This window comes from Pleurodeles waltl, chromosome 6 (assembly GCF_031143425.1).
Source record: "Pleurodeles waltl isolate 20211129_DDA chromosome 6, aPleWal1.hap1.20221129, whole genome shotgun sequence".
Taxonomy (NCBI): domain Eukaryota; kingdom Metazoa; phylum Chordata; class Amphibia; order Caudata; family Salamandridae; genus Pleurodeles; species Pleurodeles waltl.
The window spans coordinates 599,232,614-599,243,276 of record NC_090445.1 but is presented as its reverse complement, the minus strand read 5'-3'; positions in this window follow the sequence as shown (position 1 = coordinate 599,243,276).

The following is a 10,663-nucleotide window of genomic DNA, read 5'->3' as shown; positions in this document are numbered from 1 at the left end:
GGGCAAATTAGGAGGGTGATCGAACGGACCTTCGGCCTCCTGAAAGCCAGATTCAGGTGCCTCCATATGACAGGTGGATCCCTATTCTACTCACCAAAGAATGTGTGCCAGATCATCGTGGCCTGCTGCATGCTTCACAACTTGGCTTGCGATGACAGGTGCCTTTTCTGCAGGAGGATGGTCCAGATGGCGGTGTTGTTGCAGCTGTGGAGCCTGTGGACAGTGAAGACGAGGAAGCAGAAGAAGAAGACATGGACAACAGGGACTCAGTGATCCCGCAATATTTCCAGTGAGACAGAGGTAAGAATACAAACCTGCCTACTACATGTACTTAAACACTACTACCTCTCTGCTGTCTGTCGTTTTCACCCAGTGTATGGTCACTGAGTTTTCACTTTCCCTTACGATTTCACAGAAGTGGGTCCCAATGTGTGACATCTGCTTTGATTCCTCATGGACTAGAGCTGTGTGACATAGTTATGTTGACATTACAAATGAAAGAGCTTTTTGCCACAGTAATTGCTAATACACTATTTCGAAATCACAGACTGACTCCAGATTGTTTTGTGCTTTAAGGGTGTTTATTTTAGTGCTCAATATTGGAGGGGGTAGCAAAATGGTGAGGGGGGATGGCGGAGGAATGTCCGTGGCAGAGTCCAGTCTATTAGTCTCACAGGTGCATTGCCCAAATGGGCATAGGAAGTGGAGCTGGGGCAGTTTAAGGATGGACAGGGTGACAAAGTGGGACAGAAGGATGACATTCAGGTGGTCTCATTTCTTGGCGGGGGTCTTGGCATCGTTCTCCGTCTTTGTCCTGGATCTCAGGGACCGTTTGCGAGGTGGTTCTCCCTCTGCAGGGGGTGGGGTGCTGGTGTGGTGGTCCTGTGGCGGTGCCTTCTGTCCACTAGCGCCGGCGGAGGTGGTGGGCAGTTCATCGTCCAGGCTAGTGTCAGGGGCCCCTTGTAGTGCCACAGTGTCCCTCCTGGTGTTGAGTACTTCCTTCAGCACCCCTACGATGGTGCCCAGCGTGGAATTGATGGCTCTGAGTTCCTCCCTGAACCCCAAATGCTGTTCCTCCTGCAGACGCTGGGTCTCCTGAATCTTGGCCAGTACCTTTGCCATCGTCTCCTGGGAGTGGTGGTAGGCTTGCATGATGTCGGAGAGGGCCTCGTGGAAAGTGGGTTCCCTTGGCCTGTCCTTCCCCTGTCGCAAAGCAGCCCCCCCAGTTCCCCTGTGTTCCTGGGCCTCCGTCCCCTGGACCGTGTGCCCACTACCACTGCCCCCAGATCCCTTTTGTTGTTGGGGTGGTGGGTTAGCCTGTGTTCCCTGTAGTGGTGGACACACTGCTGATTGACGTGTCCTGGAACGGGGGTATGGGCCCACTGGGTGGGTGCTGTGCTGGTATTTCCAGAGGGGGAAAGCTCTGTGGTGGCCTGTGCCAGTGTGAGGGGAACCGACTGTCCCGAGGTCCCCGATGCGCCGGGCTGGTCATCTAGATCCAGTTGGACAGAGGTGCTGTCATCACTGGGGGCCTCTTCTGTTGGTGGTGTGGACATGTGTGGACCCTCCTGTCCGGTGACGTTGGGTAGGGGTCCTGCAGGGGTATAAAAGGATGTTTTTTACATCTGTGTGTGCCATGGTGTGCAATGGGTGGGTGACCGTGTACCCCAGTGCTTGCATTCCTGTGTGGGACCTTGTGTGATGATGCTTTAGGGGGGTGTATGGGTATGTGCAGTGGCCATGCTTTAGTGATGGGTGTCCATGCTTTGTTGTTGCATGCAGGGCTTAGTGTTAGGATGTGTGGTTTGTGAATGTTGGGACATTTGTAAGGAGTTAGAGTGATGGGGTGAGGGTGAGGGTGGGGGTATGTGCTGGCATGCAGGTAGGGTGGGGGATGTAATAGTTAAGATTTGACTTACCAGAGTCCATTCCTCCACCTACTCCTGCGAGGCCCTCAGGAAGCAGAATCGCCAAGACCTGCTCCTCCCATGTTGTTAGTTGTGGGGGAGGAGGTGGGGGTCCGCCGCCAGTCCACTGAACCGCAAGGTGGTGTCTTGAGACCACGGAACACACCTTCCCCCGTAGGTCGTTCCACCTCTTCCTGATGTCCTCCCGATTTCTTGGGTGCTGTCCCACTGCGTTGACCCTGTCCACCATTCTTCGCCATAGCTCCATCTTCCTTGCAATGGAGGTGTGCTGCACCTGTGCTTCGAATAGCTGTGGCTCTACCCGGACGATTTCCTCCACCATGACCCTGAGCTCCTCCTCCGAGAACCTGGGGTGTCTTTGCCGTGCCATGGGGTGGTGTAGGTGATGTGTGGGGTGGTGTGTGGGGTGATAAGTGTGCTGATATGTAGTGGTGTGTAGTGTGAGGTGCGTAGAAGTTATGTGGGTGATGTTGTTGTGTGCCTGTGGATGCTAGTATTGTTGATGGTGGTCTCTCTCTCTGGCCTTCTCTCAGTAATTGTGGTCATAGGGGTTTGTGGGTGATGTGGGTGTGTGTTTTATATTGTATTGGGTGTGTGGGAGTGGTGTGTGTATGTGTATCAGGTGTGTGTATTTCGATTTGTCCAATGTGGCTGTGTTTTAGAGATGTGTGTGTATTTTGAGCACGGCGGTGTGTAACGCCAATGGAATACTGCGGTTGAAAGACCGCCGCGAGGATTCGTGGGTCGTGATGGTGTGGGCGTATTTCTGTTGGCGTGACGGTGGAGGTTTTGTTTTCGCCAGTTTATCACTGACGTTTGGTGTTGCAGACTTATGTGGGTGTCTGAATATTGGCAGATTCCGTGTTGTGGGTCATAATGGCTGTGGCGTATTTCCGCGGCCGCGGTGGTGTGTGGGTGGTTTTCTGCACAGCGGTAAGCGGCTTTTACCGCCAATGTTGTAATGACCGCCTAAGTGTTTTTTAATGAAATGTTTTTAGTAATATGTTTGAATTTCAGATCCCACAATGCCTCATAATGGGCAAAGTGTTCATCATTTATGTATAGTTGAAAGAAATGATGGACTCACATAACCAGGCGCAAGACATGTTTGTTGAAACGCGTCGGTGGTTGTATTCGGCAGCATTTGTATTTTCTATTTGATAAATTGAATTATAGCAAGACACTCTCCTGGAGTGCAGCATTCTATCTTGATGGGAATTATTTTTCGGGGTTGGTCCATCCCGGACGCCGGCACCAGCTGTGTAAGAGCGCGCACTACGATGGGACTAATTATTATATATCGTTATTATTATATATAATGAATAAATGTGAATGTGAATTATGTTTTTGAAATTTACAGTGTATGTGTGGCTGCCCATCATGAAAGGCTAATCGTAAACGATCAAGTCAATACCGAGTCCACAAACTGTAATTCCACCATCCTTGCCCTTCCCTCAAATGTGGATATAACTGCCCAGAGACTTACTTTATAGAAGTGCACGTCTGGGGACTGTCATTGTCAGTAATCTAGTGAGTGCAGACTCAGTTCCCCAGGCCTGCCTCCTGCCCACGTTCTCTCCATTTTCTGACTGCTGTCTGATTTGAGATCTCATGCAAGCTGCGTCCCTAAAGTCACTACAAACAGCCCCCTCAAGACTGCAGCGGAGAGAAGGGCTTGTCCAAAACTTCATAACGGTAGTGCTCTTTTGTCAACATCACCTCTTCACCGCCTCAGACACTAGAGCTCACACTTACTGATGCATTGCTGTGTCAACAGTGCCTCGAGCAATATGAAGAGAGCTTGCACTGACTAGCCCCCGCCACCACTTTGCAGCTTGGTCGATTGCGCTTCAGGGGTTGTCTTTGGTTTATTAAATATACAATATGAGCTGTTTCTTCCTCCACATTGTCATTGTCTGATAGTGCCAATATAACTGCGTTAACACTCATCTTTCTGGGCAGCTTCACTGGACACACCTTTGCAAAATGGGTTAGTTTCCCACAGGTTGCACATTTCTTACCCAGTTCTGATCAGTCAAGTGGGTAAGGGGGAGCTTCCTTGCAGTGCCCGTAAGGATGGCTCTGAATCATTTTGGATGTCGGTTTGGGTCAAGGAGGTTGTTTTTGGTGACCATTTTGACAGGTTTTAATTTGATAGGTTTGGAGACAGTAGTTTCGTTATGGGATACCCTGGCTCTGGAAAGCTCGAGGGAACACTCTTACATAAAAAACACTGTCCTTAGGATTTGCACTTGCAGTTTCGCCGATGTGCAGCCCTGTATAAACTCAGCTGTAATATTTTTGCTGTTGTCAGCCAGTATCCACGTACTGGCCAGTTCTTTCAGCATTTAATATATTCACAATGGTTTGGTAGGTATATGGTGGGCAGGCTTTAATAGCTAAATGTGCCAACTTGAAAACGCCTTCCCATGCTAAGTGCAGCAGATGGGGTCCCTGCCTCTTCAGCGACCCTCAGGTGGCTGTGAAATAGATGTCCATTTTTCAGCCCTCAGTCTCCTTTTCGATGCTTCTAATGAGGGCAATTCAGAGATCACAAATATTTAATTGGCGGGATGGATTACATCCTGATTGGTCTAGGTGTTGTGCATAAAGTAGAGAAGGGTTAGAATCTTCATTCACACAGCAGGCATCATTTTAACGGGGGCCGCGGCCGCACTAGTGCAGGCAGCGTCTGCACTGTGAGCCTGCACACCAGGCTGTACCTAAATCCAGGAAAGGACAAGCGCCCACCACCGCCCCGTCCCCGCCCCCAAAAACACATGGACGCCCATGCCCTCCGGTGTCATTCAGGGTCACGGTAACGGGTACTTTCAGGTCAAGCCCGCGAGATACAACTGGGCATGGCTTGAGTCTGACGCGTCTTCGTCTCCAATTCTGCGTCGCTGAGCACTACTTAAATAAACTAGCCACCACACCGATTGGTTACTCCGAACTCGTATTCATTGCGGACGGTAATCCAGGAAATGGAGCGCATGGCTTCAGGAAAAAAGGACCCTTTTTTATTGGTACTAGTATATGTCTTGTTGATAACGACCGATTCACTCGTCAGCATGTATAGTTGTAACAAACAAATTAGAAATCGATCAATTACTGGAATTTAATTCTCCTGTAGTTATGAAATGCATCAATGGAGCGTATCATGGGGCTGGACAAATGGAAGACATAGGATGGACTGGATGATCGGAAGGTAAGCAATGGGAACTTACTTTAAATAAGGGCAGATCTGTGAAATTTAGTCCCTAGCTCAGAAGGAAGTGGAAGATAGGTGAAGGGGTAGAGAGTGAAAAAGATTGCCAGTCCTATTCTACCCCACATGATTTGGGTATCCTGCTCTTCTTGTATCATCCATATGTGGGCCTCTCCCACCCTATGTGCATATATACATCAATATTCAGCAGGTTTCCTCCTCCAGGTCCAACAATGACCACGTGTTCAGCAATACCCACATGATGTCTTGGAGTGTATATATGGAGTTTGCAGCTGCATTTTAAAGCTCCTCTGGATCTACTCCAGTTCAGATTTGCGTTCTCTTTTGTGACTGTCTTTTCCTTTGTTTTTTTTCAGATTTTACGAATACATTATGGTTCCTCTCATGTGATGTTTGATTTCATTTTATTTCCAAGATCTTTTGTTATATAAAGGCTTCAGTTTGGTTAGAGACTGCATCACAATAAAGCTGTATTGCTTCAGCTGTTTTCTCAATCCATTTGTTTGAAGATGCTGACCCTTTGCTCCTGAAGAATTCTACAGTTTGGTTCTGATTCTTGTATTTCTTCAATCCGTTGAAGGCTTCAAGTGAGGATTTTTTATGGGGAAACATCCTGAACAACTAGGTCATAAACAACTACTTGTCTAAACCACTACTGCTAAACAACTAAAAAGTCTCTACAACGAAGTACTGAACAACTACTGTCTAAACAACGATTTTGCCTGAATAACAATTGCCTGAACGCCGAATTTTAAGGTAAGTTTTTCTTTTTTTTAATGGTTTTATTAGTTGTTTCGAATTTGTATATATATATATATATATATATATATATATATAAACACTTCGTTCAGCGTTTCTCTCTCTGCACCTAATCGCCAATGGTGCTGGAATGGGACGCACGCCACCTCGTCTTTACTTAGAACATGAATCCTTAACAGATCATTAAGGCTCCAGCACTCCACAATGGTTTCAGGGGTTTATTTAAACAAAGCAGGAACGCGTTTCGGCGTGACCGCCTTCTTCAACCTGCGGGCCGCCATTTTGGCGAGATGCTGAGATCAACCTGCTGCTTAAGAAACCCAGCGCCAACCCAAGCGAGCTGAAAAACTACAGACCCATATCTCTTCTCTCTTTCCCAGCCAAAGTAACGGAAAAGGCAGTCAACCAGTAACTCACCAAATTCCTTGAGACACACCAAATCCTAGACCCACCCCAATCCAGATTCAGAAGCAACCACAGCACTGAAACAGCCCTTCTAGCAGCCACCGATGACATACGCGCCATACTAGACCACGGAGGCATGTCCACACTCATCCTCCTCAACCTCTCTGCTGCATTTGTCACTGTCTCCCACACCACCCTCTGCGCCAGACTACACGATGCCGGCATCTGAGATAAAGCACTGGAATGGGTCAGGTCCTTCCTCACTGGAAAAACACAGAGTATCAGACTACCGCCGTTCACATCAGAACCCAGACACATGCTTGTGTGCCCCAAGTATCATGACTCAGCCCACGCTTTTCAACATCTACTTGGCCCCACTAGCCATGATCATCAAACAACATGGGCTAAACATAGACTCCTACGCCGACGATACCCAACTGATCCTCTCCCTGTCTGATGATCCTGTGAAGGCCAAGAGAAACTTCAACAACAGGGATGAGATCAGTCGCTGTCTGGATGGAAGCCAACTACCTCAAACCCAACTTGGACAAGACAGAGATCTTCATATTCGGCTCCACCCCTTCTGCTTGGAATGACTCCTGGTGGCCACTGCACTGGAAAACGCCCCCACTCCCAATGACCACGCATGCGATCTGGGCATCATGCGGGACTCTTCACTATTCATTACCCACCAAGTCAACGCCGTCTCGTCGGCATGCTTCCACACCCTCTGACTCCTTTGAAAGATTTTCAATTGGATCCCCTCTGACTTGAGGAAGACAGCCACCCACACACTTGTCACTAGCACAGTGGGCTACAGCAGAGTTTCAATATCCTTTTTGAAGTGCTTCAGTTTTTTTTTATTTTTTACTTTCTATGCTCAATTGATGTTCATTGAAATCTAATCAGGAGTTTACTGGCTTGGCTCTTAACTTAGACTTATTTCGGCCTGTATTTTTTCTCTTTGGTATGATGAATTTATTGTGGTTAAACAATTTGATTTGGATTTGCTTATTTTGAATTGTGTTCCTAATTTGATAGCAATGATTTATGGTGATGTGAAACATTAATATAATCTTATCTGTCACTATGTTACAAGGTTCAAATATAACATAGACATGGATTGAGTAGTGATCACCAATATTATGTCCTGTTTTAATTACCAGCCATATGGAATGACTGACTTGATTAACAACCTCTGTTCATGCAATAATGTTTTGGTATACTTTGAGCTCATTGCTTTCTCTCTCGTAGTCTGATTACACTGAGAGGATACTTTGAGCCTTCAGTACTTACTTAAACTTGGCTGCCCCTCTGTTTGTCCTGGAATGGACAAGATATGTCTTGATCCTTTGTTGATTTCTGATTAAACATTGTAACTACTCTAACATGGCTTAACTACAAAATTCCGCCCATCTGGATGACATGAACTTGTGTTCTTTGAATTTCAATGTTATGGCTCCTATTATGCCTTCTTAACGTGCTTTATTTTGAATAGTAGCAGCCAAGAGGAAAAAAGAACTACAAGTACCAGTAGGCCAAGAGACAATCGCCAATGGGAATAGAACAGTAATTTGACGTAACCACCAATCAGGATATACCATAACCTAAACACTTATCCTGATTGTGAACAACCCTATTTTCTTTCTGCTTGCAGTCAAGGTAAGTAACTATATATTGTCATTTATATATAATTCATAGCGTGCTTTCTATTGTAATGGTATTGTTGCCTTTCAGAGTGAGCTTTGCTGCAGCACATGTTTAATATCCTTTGACTGGTTGTAGCGAGTCGCATATTTGTGACGTTGGACTCACCTATGCACAAGGTTGGTGTAGTCCAATGGTTGCATTCCTTGAAGCGCATCCTTCTCACTCTTTCCTCACAGTTAGTGCTGAAATTAAATATCTTTCCACTGATTTGTGCCCGCAGAGGTTCTCAGTTTAGGCCTACTCATCTCAGAGCATGTCAGGCTTTCTCTGCTCGTTCCTCAGCTCTCTCGAGTGCCACCCATGAGGTATGGTCTATCCCCTCAGACACTCCTCCCTCAATTCTCCTCAAGTTAAGCCCCTTCTCAGTTGGAAGTGTTTACTCTGCTTTCATTTTCAAGAAAATGTAATCCTTTTCTTGCCAATTATTTTTCCTCATACTTCACTGTCATTTTTCCTTACAAATGGAGCAAGCGGAATCAGTTTTTTTGATCAAGATGAGGGCAATGCATTGCTTTTTTTCAATAATTTGGATGACTTTGTTCATTCATCAGTACAGCAGGCAGTGGATTCTTCAATTTCAAAAATAACAAAAAATATTGGAAGCACAGTTATTAATTTAATGTAAAAAAATGTTTTGGCCCATTCTGCGGGGGAAAGCAGGAAATGTAAAATTTTTATTACATCAGTGTCTATTGTGCCCAAAGATTCCCTTACCAAAAGGAAAACAAGGTCCACCATTAAACTCTGTAGTGCACCTATGGTTGGTGAGACTTCCTTACATACGATCAAGGACAAAGTTCCTCCAAGGCCTCTGTCTCCAGAGGGGATACATGATTCAATCCTAGTCAATACCACGACAAAAACAGTAATTTCCAATATTCAAGAATGAAATGATGATTCCTATTATCTCAATACAGACAATGATAATGACAATAATGAATCAGAGTTTTGGCTTGGCCCAAATCTAAGAAAAAGAAGATTTCATCCTCAAAATCTGATCCTCTTGCTTCCACCTCCAACTTAGGTTCTCTGGGAAATCCCATGTTCGATCCCAAGTTCATACTTCACCCAAACTCCACTAAGTGGTACCCAGCAGAGCATGTGGGGAATAGATTTCTAGCAGGTTGCACCTAATCAAACCAGAGCAAAACTTAAATCAGAATGCCCCAGACCATTTTTACCATTAAACATTACTGCTACCCCAGTCATCTATCGCAATATGTTAACATTATTTTCTAAATTTGGATAGAACCCCAGGGCGAAGGTTGACATGGCTTGGTAGATCCATTATCCCGTATGTTTGATTTAGCGGAATCAGCTCAGTTGGACAATTCCTCTAGCGATGCCAAAGAGCTGTGCATGTGGATCCAAAGAATGTTCTGTTTCTAAGTAACACAAATTCCTTCATTACACACGACAGAAGGAGGGGTCTCCTTCCTTCTAAAATTGGACCCCAAGTCTGCTAACCTGGCTACATTGTATCCTGGAGTCAAGGCTGATGGTCTCTTGTTTGGGGATTCTTTAAAAAAAGACTTAAGTATATATGTAACCACCAGTGATAAAGCCTAACAATCTTTAAAAAAAAGGTTTTTGCCTATCAGATTTTTGCCAGGGCCAGAAGAGGAAGGAACCGCTTTGCTGGCTGTGACTCCAGAGGTTAATACTTCAGAGGCTTCTATACCTACTATGTCAAAGACTTCAGACCCAAGTTCTATCCCTAGAGGAGTAGGGGTCTCCGAAGCAGAGGCCAAAGGAGCATCCATTAACCTAATCATTTAGGTAAGTCCTCCTTCATTGCCTCGTTCAATTGGGGTCGGCTAAAATTCCACAGTTGGCAATCCATCACTGCAGATCCCAGGGTGCTGGATTCAGTTCAAGGTTCTCCATGACTTTACAATCTTAAGTCCTGGAACCCCTGCATTTTTCTCAACACAGTAACTCAAGAAGTAATTTCCCTCCCTCAGAAGAAGGCTATTCAGGAATCCTACCTCCATCCAAAGGGATTTCTGAGTTCTCTCTTTTTAGTTCAGGAAAAGAACAAAATGATGAGGCCAGTCATCAACTGCAAGCAGTTCAATCAATTTGTAGTCTATCGTTATTTCAAGATGTAGACCATCATCTATCTAAGGGATTCTTTGTTACAAAACGATTGAATGGTTCATCTAGATTTACAGGATGCGTACCTAACTGTTGGCCAGATGATCTGTCCCTTTCACTAAAAATGCTGTCTGCCAAATTAACTATGTTGTTATGTCTGATTTCCATTAAGTGTATTTCTGATGTCAAGGCTCTAGGTATTTCCTCTCGCCACTTTACTCCTACGGGAGTCCTGTTCAATATACGAAAACGCACGAAAAGCAGTTTAACTTCTGTGTTTTTTTGTTTTTTTTCCTGATCATTCCCAATTATGGGTAGACAATTGTTTGAAAGTGTATGAACAATGAACCAGTAATCTCAGATCATCCTCTGATTCTCAACCCTCAATTCCTTCAAAAAGCCACACTAACCATTCTCTTTTCCTTCCCTGGCTATGTGGGTTAAATGGGTCATGTCCTTGTCTGGCATTAAAAGGTTTTGGGCGGGTTCTCATCTGGAGGACATTTAGGGTCTGTTGATTGGTTGAACGATTATA